We start from the raw sequence: 8821 nt of genomic DNA, 5'->3' as shown, positions 1-8821 counted from the left end.
TGCAGCCTTGACCTCCTGGGCTCAAACAATCCCCCCATCTCAGACTCCAGAGTATCTGGGACTACAGGCGTGAATCACCATGCCTGGCTAATTTTTGTATTTTTTGTGGAAATGGGTTTTCGCTATGTTGTTCAGGCTGGCCTTGAATGCCGTAGCTCAAGCAATCCACCCGCCTTGTTTTCTCAAAGTGCTGGGACTATAGGCAAGAGCCACCATGCCTGGCCTATATTTAAAGTCTTAAATTCGTTAAAACCGACACAACTCTCACTAGTAATCTTTGATGGATATGAGAGAACCAACTCATTATTTTGATAATTGTTAAATAAAGGGAAATAATTAAGCATGAATCCTGCCTTTCCCATATAAACTGTATTTTAGGGAAACCAAATATATGTTGGAGGGAAGCTTCTTTTCATAAAAGCATTTCAGCAACTATATGGATGACAGAATTAGAATATCACCATTTTGTAAACCATAATTAATATATGTAAGTAATGATAAACAATAACTGCTAACAGCACATACACCACACACACACACACACACACACACAAACAACCCCAAATAAAAAAGACCACCAACACTAAATTTCAATGGAATGTGGAGCACCTAGGACTTTCATACATTGCTGTTGGAAATTAAAAATGATACAACCGCTTTGAACTGTTTGACAGTCTCTTTTAAAGTTAAATAATCATTTTCACTTCCAAGTACTTACTGAGAAGAAATTAAAATGCCCATAAAAAGATGTGCATAAGAATGTTCAGCGCTGGGCATAGTGGCTCACACCTATAATACCAGTGCTTTGGGAGGGCAAGGTGGGAGGATCACTTGAAGCTAGAAGTTTGAGACCAGCTTGGACAATATAGAGAGACCCCTTCTCTACAAAAATACTAAAAAATTCCAGCCTGGGCAACATAGTGAGACCCTGTCTGTACAAAAAAATTAAAAAATTTAGCCAGGTGGGGTGTTTTGCACCTGTAGTCCCAGTTACTCTGGAGGCTGAGGTGGGAGAATCACTTGAGCCCAGGACATCGAGGCTCAGCGAGCCAGGATGGCGCCACTGCACTCTAGCCTGAGCGACAGAGTGAGACCCTGTCTCTAAAAAAGAAACACCAAAAGTTCATAGCAGCTTTATTCCCACACTATTATTCCCAAAGAGTTCAAGCTGGAAACACCCCAAATGTCTATGAAAAGGAGAATGGATAAACAAATTATGGTATATTCACATAATGGAATATAACTCAGCAATAAAAAGGATGAACTAGTGCATTCATATATGCAACAACATGGATACATTTAAAAAACATTTTGTTGAGTTAAAGAAACTAGACATAAAAGACTACATACTGTATTATTTCATTCATAAGAAGTCCAAGAAGAGGCAAAACTATCTGCTATGTTTTTTTTTTTTTTGAGTCAAAGTCTCACTCTGTCGCCCAGGCTGGAGTGCAGGGGTGCAATCTTGGCCCACTGCAACCTCTGCCTCCTGGGTTCAATCGATTCTTGTCCCTCAGCCTCCTGAGTAGCTGGGACTACAGGTGTGTGCCACCACACCTGGCTAATTTTTGTATTTTTATAAAGGCGGGGATTCCTCAGGCTGGCCGGGCTGGTCTCGAACTCCTGACCTCAAGTGATCCACTCTCTTTGGCCTCCCAGAGTGCTGGAATTACAGGCATGAGCCACTGTGTCCGGCCTGTTATGGTTTAAATGCCTATGTCTCTCCAAAATTCATGTTGAAATTTAATCTCCATTGTGGTGTTATTAAGAGGTGGGGCCATTTGGTAAGTGGGTTAGTCATGATTGCTCTGCCCTTTGTGAATGGGATTGGTGCCCTAATAAAAGAGGCTTCAGGGAGCTGCCTGGTCCTTCCATCTCTTCTGCCATGTGGGAATACGGTGCCTCTTCCACCAGGTGAGAATGCAGCAACAAAGCACTACTCTTGGAAGCAGAGACAAGCCCTTACCAGACACTGAATCTGCTGGTGCTTTGATCTTGGACTTCCCAGCCTCTGGAACTGTGATAAATAAATTTCTATTATTTATAAATTACCCAGTCTAGGGTATTTTGTGATAGTGGCATAAATGAACTAAAACACTATCTATGGTGATGGAAATGAGAAAATAGTTGGCTCTGGGCCTGGACAGGAACTGACTATAAAGACCCATGAGAGAACTTTCTGGAGTGAAGGAAATATTCTGTATCTTGTTTTTGGAGGAAGCTACATGGCTGCACGCAATTGTGAAAACTAATTGAGCAGTTACAATCTGTGTATTTTAATTATAACTCAAAAAGTGATAGATTTTATGTGCCTCCTGATGGGTGCACACAAAGTCACTTATGAAATACTACCAACATTTTTGAACCTGAATCTGATCAGGCTCCTAGATCTAAACATCAATTTATAGGAAATAGAGGGAATAAAAAACCCTTATTTAATGACACCTTGGGGATGTGATCTGCAAAACTCAGACTGTGGGAATTATATTGCAGTACTTACACCAAGTTAGGGGCCCCTGTTCCGACCCTCCTCTGGCTGGATCCTTCTACTTAATATAGAATTAAACATTAATTTTAACCCCAGAGAAAAACACCATCAATCCTTTTTTTGTATCAACATATATTAATCATTAAAAAAGGATCCATATTATGCATATTATTTTACGACTTGTTTTTTAAAAGCAATGCATCTTGGGACATCCTCTTTTGTCAACATACAAGTCTACCTCATTCTTTTTAACATGGTATTGAATTATATACCACAGTTTTTCTCAGCCTTTTAGACTTTTTTTCTTTTTTCTTTTTTGAGACGGAGTCTCACTTTGTCACCCAGGCTGGAGTGCAGCGGCGTGATCTTGGATCACTGCAACCTCTACCTCCCAGGTTCAAGCGATTCTCCTGCCTCAGCCTCCTGAGTAGCTGGGATTACAGGCGCCTGCCACCATGCCCGGCTAATTTTTGTATTTTTAGTACAGTTGCGGTTTCACCATCTTGGCCAGGCTGGTCTTGAACTCCTGACCTCATGATCCACCCACCTTGGCCTTTCGAAGTGCTGGGATAACAGGCATGAGCCACTGCACCCAGCATAGACATTTTTTTCTTAATTATTACTCTCCCATGAAGTTTCAATACCACATATATACTGTATATTTGTTTATATGCTTTACACGTATCTATGCTTTAGAAACAAAAATTTCCCTCAAGAATCAATTTTCACCTCCTTGTTGCAATGTTGCCACCCTGTGAATTCATGATATAGGTATTCCATATCCTAATTCATATGTGTACTACTTTTGATATTCCAATACTGCATTACCTATATTTAGACATATATTTTGTTTCTGTAGGTTATTTCTAGAATTGAAAGGCTGTGTTCAAAGTTATTAATATTTAACATTTAATTGATATTGCTAAAGACTGTGCCAATTATATGCCAATCAATGTATATTGAGAATCTGGCTTCACTTTTTACACTTAAGTCACAAATCCATTTGAAATTTATTCTGGGAATAAGGTAAAGATCTAATTATCTTTCTCCTCTAAATCTAGCTCAATGTACTTATATACTTTACTGGATTCATCTTTTCTTGATGTACCACATATTAAATTTGGTAAGTGCTCTTAGATATATTCAGGCTTTGAATTCTGTTCCATGACTGTTTATTTATTCCATTACCACTCTATGTTTATTATTCTTGTTTTATGCTTTATTACATAATACAATTTCCCTTTATGAATTCTATTTTCTTGTTTTTTTTTCATTTTTTTTTCTCTCAATGAATTTTGGAGTAATTCTGTTTAGTCCCAAACAAGCAAACAACAAAAACAAGCTCTTAAAATACTTTTGGGACTAATATTGGAATTTTACCAAATTCGCAGATTAACTTAGTGAGACTGTAGAATACTTTTAGAGTACCTTATAGAGTTACATTTAAAATAAGACAGAGAAAAAAAGAAATAATGTTGATTTAATGATGTATACTTCTATATTAGAATATTTTGAACTGTAAATGACAAAAATCCAGGTAAAACCCAAGGTTAAGTATAAAAGAGAGTTTATTGGCTCATTCAACGGATAAGTCCAGTGGTAAAACTAGTTTTCAGGCATGTCTGGATCTCTGGGTTCAAACAATGTCATCAGGACTTGGTCTCTCTGTCTTCCAGCTTAGCTTCTTTAGCTTCAATATTAGACAAACCTCCATGTGGTTGCAAAGGTGGCCTGCCTGCTCTGTGTCTGTATAGTCTTTAGCACCTGCAATATAACATCAGAGGGAGAGAGTTTTTTTTTTTTTTTTTTTTTTTTTTATAGTGCCAGCAGGCCAGGTGTGGTGGCTCACGCCTGTAATCCCAGCACTTTGGGAGGTTGAGGTGGGTGGATCACCTGAGGTTGGGAGTTCGAGACCAGCCTGACCAACGTGGATTAACCCTGTCTTTACTAAAAATAAAAAATTAGCTGGGTGTGGTGGTGCATGCCTATAATCTCAGCTACTTGGGAGGCTGAGGCAGGAGAATCATTTGAACCTGGGAGGCGGAGGTTGCGGTGAGCCGAGATTGTGGTGAGCCAAGATTGCGCCATTGCACTCCGGCCTGGGCAACAAGAGCGAAACTCCGTCTCAAAATATATATATATATATAAATAAATAAATAGTGCCAGCAAAAGTACCAATGATGGTTCTCACTGGTCAGGTTTGAATCAAGTGTAGGAATGGGGGCAGTGTGGGGAGTTGGGAATCAGCTTCACTTGAACCAGCTAAGGCTGGTGAGTGGTGGTTTCCTGAAAGGGACATGGAGCAACCGAAAAATCAGGAATTATACACCATAATACCTATTTATTTATTTATTTATTAGATGGAGTCTTGCTCTGTCGCCCAGGCTGGAGTGCAGAGGTGCGATCTCGGCTCACTGCAACCTCTGCCTCCTGGGTTCAAGTGATTCTCCTGCCTCAGCCTCCCGAGTAGCTGGGATTACAGGCGCCTGTCACCACACTCAGCTAATTTTTATATTTTTAGTAGAGACATGGTTTCACCATGTTGGCCAGGCTGATCTTGAACTCCTGACCTAAGGTGATCTGCCTGCCTTGGCCTCCCAAAGTGTTAAGATTACAGGTGTGAGCCACCACACCCTGCTGATAATATCTGTTTATAAAAAGAGGATTTAAAAGCAACACTAGGAAATATTACTAAGTCGAAGTTCTAATACTATTTTTTAGATTGTGAAGTTATTTTAGGGCTAAAGGTGAAAAGAAACCAGGCCATTGGGTAGGAAAACATGATGATAGACATTGAAAAGTTACTTGTAATTGAACAATATTTGTTAGAATTATGCTTATTCTTGATGTTACTCTTCCATCATTTCTTGATCTCATCACTGCTTAGATTCTCCAAAATCTTGCTTCATAAATTTGTCCTTTTTTTTTTTTTTTTTTTTTTTTTGAGACAGAGTCTCCTTCTGTCGCCCAGGCTGGAGTGCAGTGGCGCAATCTCGGCTCACTGCAAGCTCCGCCTCCCGGGTTCACACCATTCTCCTGCCTCAGCCTCTCCGAGCAGCTGGGACTACAAGCGCCCGCCACCACGCCCGGCTAATTTTTTTTTTTGTATTTTTAGTAGAGACGGGGTTTCACCGCGGTCTCGATCTCCTGACCTTGTGATCCACCCGCCTCGGCCTCCCAAAGTGCTGGGATTACAAGTGTGAGCCACCGTGCCCGGCCTAAATTTGTCCTGTTTTGCAGCTTAATCTTCTATTTTTTCCCCCTGCTCCTAAGGAACCCCATTCCCCACCTCCCTAAACAAATCAACAAGCCTCTCAATTCTACTGCTTTTTACAGCTCATCTTCTTATATTCATTGGCCAATTGTTTAAAGTCATCAATGATTTCCTTAATCATCAAATCCAATGAACTTGGACCCTCCTTGATGGCTTGCTGTCTCTGTAGTATTTGACAGTACTGACTGAACTTTCCTTCTTGAAACCTGGAATCTTAGTTCCTATGAAACCCACTCTCCTGATGTTTCTCTTAGCTTTCTGATGACTTTTTCTCTGCTTACTTTGTTGGTTTTTCTTCTTCACCTTCTTTATATGTGGGTGATTCTCAAGGTTCTGGCTTCAAACTGTTTCACTATTCACTCTTTTTTTTTTTTTTGGCAGTTTCAAATACTTTCAAAAGAAGGGTATACACTTTTTTTTTTTTTTTTTTTTTGAGACAGAGTCTCACTTTGCTGCCTGGGCTGGAGGGCAGTGGCTGCCTCCCCTGCTCAAGTGATTCTCTTGCCTCAGCCTCCCATGTAGCTGGGATTACAGGTGTGTGCCACCACACCCAGCTAATTTTTGTATTTTTGGTAGAGATGGGGTTTTGTCATGTTGGCCAGGCTGGTCTCAAACTCCTGACCTCAAGTGATCCACGTACCTCAGCCTCCCAAAGTGCTGGGATTACAGGCGTGAGCTACCGCACCCAGCCTACATCTTCTATATAACTGCTTCTGATCAGTTCCTCTCCCAACACCTGTGTGATCTAATCTTAACTGTCCACTATTTAGAAAGACAGAGCTTAACTTCTTAACTTCTTCTAAAAAGATCTTTCTCTTCTGAATCCTATGGTACTTTTTTTTTTTTTTAATGGCACTACTTTAAAACTTGCATTAGCTCCTTATGTGTAAGACTTGTCCTACTTTTTGGCCTATAAAGTCGCTTTTCCTTTTTTTTTTTTTAAGGAGATAGGGCCCCTGCTCTACAAACTTCTTTAAGAAGATTTTCTTCTTTTTAAACTTTTATTTTAGGTTTGGGGGTACACGTGAAGGTTTGTTGTAAAGATTATTTCATCACCCACGTATTAAGCCTAGTACCAATAGTTATTTTTTCTGCTCCTCTCCATGCTCCCACCCTCAAGTAGACCCCAGTGTTTCTTGTTCCCTTAAGATTTTCTAATTCAACTCTGCATCTCCTATACTGTAAAGCACAATGTTTTGTATTTTTTCATTTGTTTATTCAACATACGTAAGCACAGACTATGTATTGTGCTAGGAGCTGAGTAAGTGGTTAAAAAAAAACCGTGCTCTCTGCCCTCAGACAGTTGAGAGTCTCGTGAAAATACATATTGTGATATATAATCAATAAAACTTTATTGAAAGAATGAATCTTACATCTTAAACTCCTTTTTCATCTTTCCCCAAACTCCTGACCTACATTCCTGCACCCTTTCCCCTGATAAATCCCGCAGATTTCTCATATTCAGCAGCTGAATTGGGTTCATGTGCTATGGATACACATGAATAAGTTTGCCCCATGTTCAAGAAACTCAGAATAAAGCACCTTCTCTGCCCAAACCTTCTGCTGATTTTGGTATCAATGTTACTAACTCCTTCTTATTACCAAGGGGAAATCTTGGTATTCTTTTTGACTTCTTCCTCTTTCTTCATATTTAATTCTTTAATTCAAGCAATTATCCCTCTTGTTGAGGTCCTTTCACCTATAGCAGAGGTTGAAAATTAGTGACCCATGAATTGTATCTAGCTAGTAGGGGTGTTTTGTTTGTTTTGTATAATATTATCAAAAATACGATTTTCCTGTTTCTCCTGAAAAATCAGAACATCTAGCAACACTGAGTCCTTATTTTTGTGAGAACTGGCTGGAGTTTTAGATGGGAGAGCTCAATCAACTCTAACATTCTAATCTCTATCTCTCCTTGCTTTTGTCACATTCAGTCCATTTCCTCACTTATGAAACTTTCTTAGTCCCTCATTTAGGCATCTGAGTTTGCCATCTCTGGCCTATACGATCATAGACTGTCAGTAGTGGAAGAGATATTAAAATATCAACTCGTCTAACAGTCTCCTTCTTCCTCTCCCCACTCTTTAACAGATGGAGAAATGAGGTCTAAAGAGCTTACATTACCCAATCAATTTCATACAGCTAATGTGTAACAGGATTCTATAATATGCCATTAGGCCCCCTCCCTCATATGGATCATGTTAAACTTATATTTTCCCTTTGGTTTAGTTGCTAGGAACCTCAGAACCCAATTTGTGGCACCCCTCTAGTAATTACACGAACCTTTTGGTATGAAGTTGCGGGGTATTAATATACCCCTGGCTTTATTTTGTTTTCCAATTACCTTTGCCTCAGTTTCTATTCATCATTTTCTCCTATTATAGTGTGTATTTTTTTTCCCCAAGCATCCTCAATCTTTTGTGAAAGAGGTGGGACATCAATACAGGCGTAAACTGTCGGGCTGTATTGTCTGGCTCCCAATTTCTTTCTTTCACCTGTCATTCTGCTTTGGCCACTCACATTCTCTATTTTCCTTGACAGCCAAACTTCTTGAAAGAATTGTCTTCACATGCTGTGTCCACTTTATCCTGTCTTTTCAATTCACTGTAAACAGATTTAAAGTCTTCAATGCCTGCTTTGTTGCTATGACATTAATACCAAAATTATATTGTATTCATCCATATATGCAGGACACAAAATGGTTTTCCCTAAATTATCCCAACCATGAAAAAATATGCAGAGAAAACAATTAATAGGTAATGCATGAAAATGTTGTTACTTCTGGGTAGCTGGATGACTGGTGAGATTTTCTTTTAAAAATTTTCCACAATTTTAAAAACAAGCGCATTAGAACACATCCCGATGTATATTAGAAATTCTCAACTTAAATTTTCTAAAAGGAGGCAGAAAACTAGAGAAGCGACAGTGAGGAGCCACTAGGCCACACTTCATTTCACCTTAAGACTGACTCAGAGAAAAACAATAGGGTACGACTCAGATCCCCGGGGCCAGCGGCTGGGCCGCGGGGCACAACTGGATAACCTTTTGTGAAGAAAATC

The 8821-nt window shown here is 39.6% G+C and overlaps 1 long non-coding RNA gene across 1 annotated transcript; it reads right to left on the bottom strand.

Moving 5' to 3' along the window:
- Window positions 1-4038: 4038 nt before the first annotated feature.
- On the bottom strand, window positions 4039-8792 carry LOC131381009 (uncharacterized). The gene is made up of 2 exons (XR_009209402.1): window positions 8283-8792; window positions 4039-4252 (listed from the first exon to the last, which is right to left on the bottom strand). It is a non-coding gene; the product is annotated as an uncharacterized LOC131381009 (long non-coding RNA).
- Between the last annotated feature and the right edge of the window lie 29 nt (window positions 8793-8821).

The sequence above is a fragment of the Hylobates moloch genome, unplaced genomic scaffold, assembly GCF_009828535.3.
Source record: "Hylobates moloch isolate HMO894 unplaced genomic scaffold, HMol_V3 SCAFFOLD_13, whole genome shotgun sequence".
NCBI classification, from domain to species: domain Eukaryota; kingdom Metazoa; phylum Chordata; class Mammalia; order Primates; family Hylobatidae; genus Hylobates; species Hylobates moloch.
This window is presented reverse-complemented; position numbering and strand designations above follow the sequence as displayed.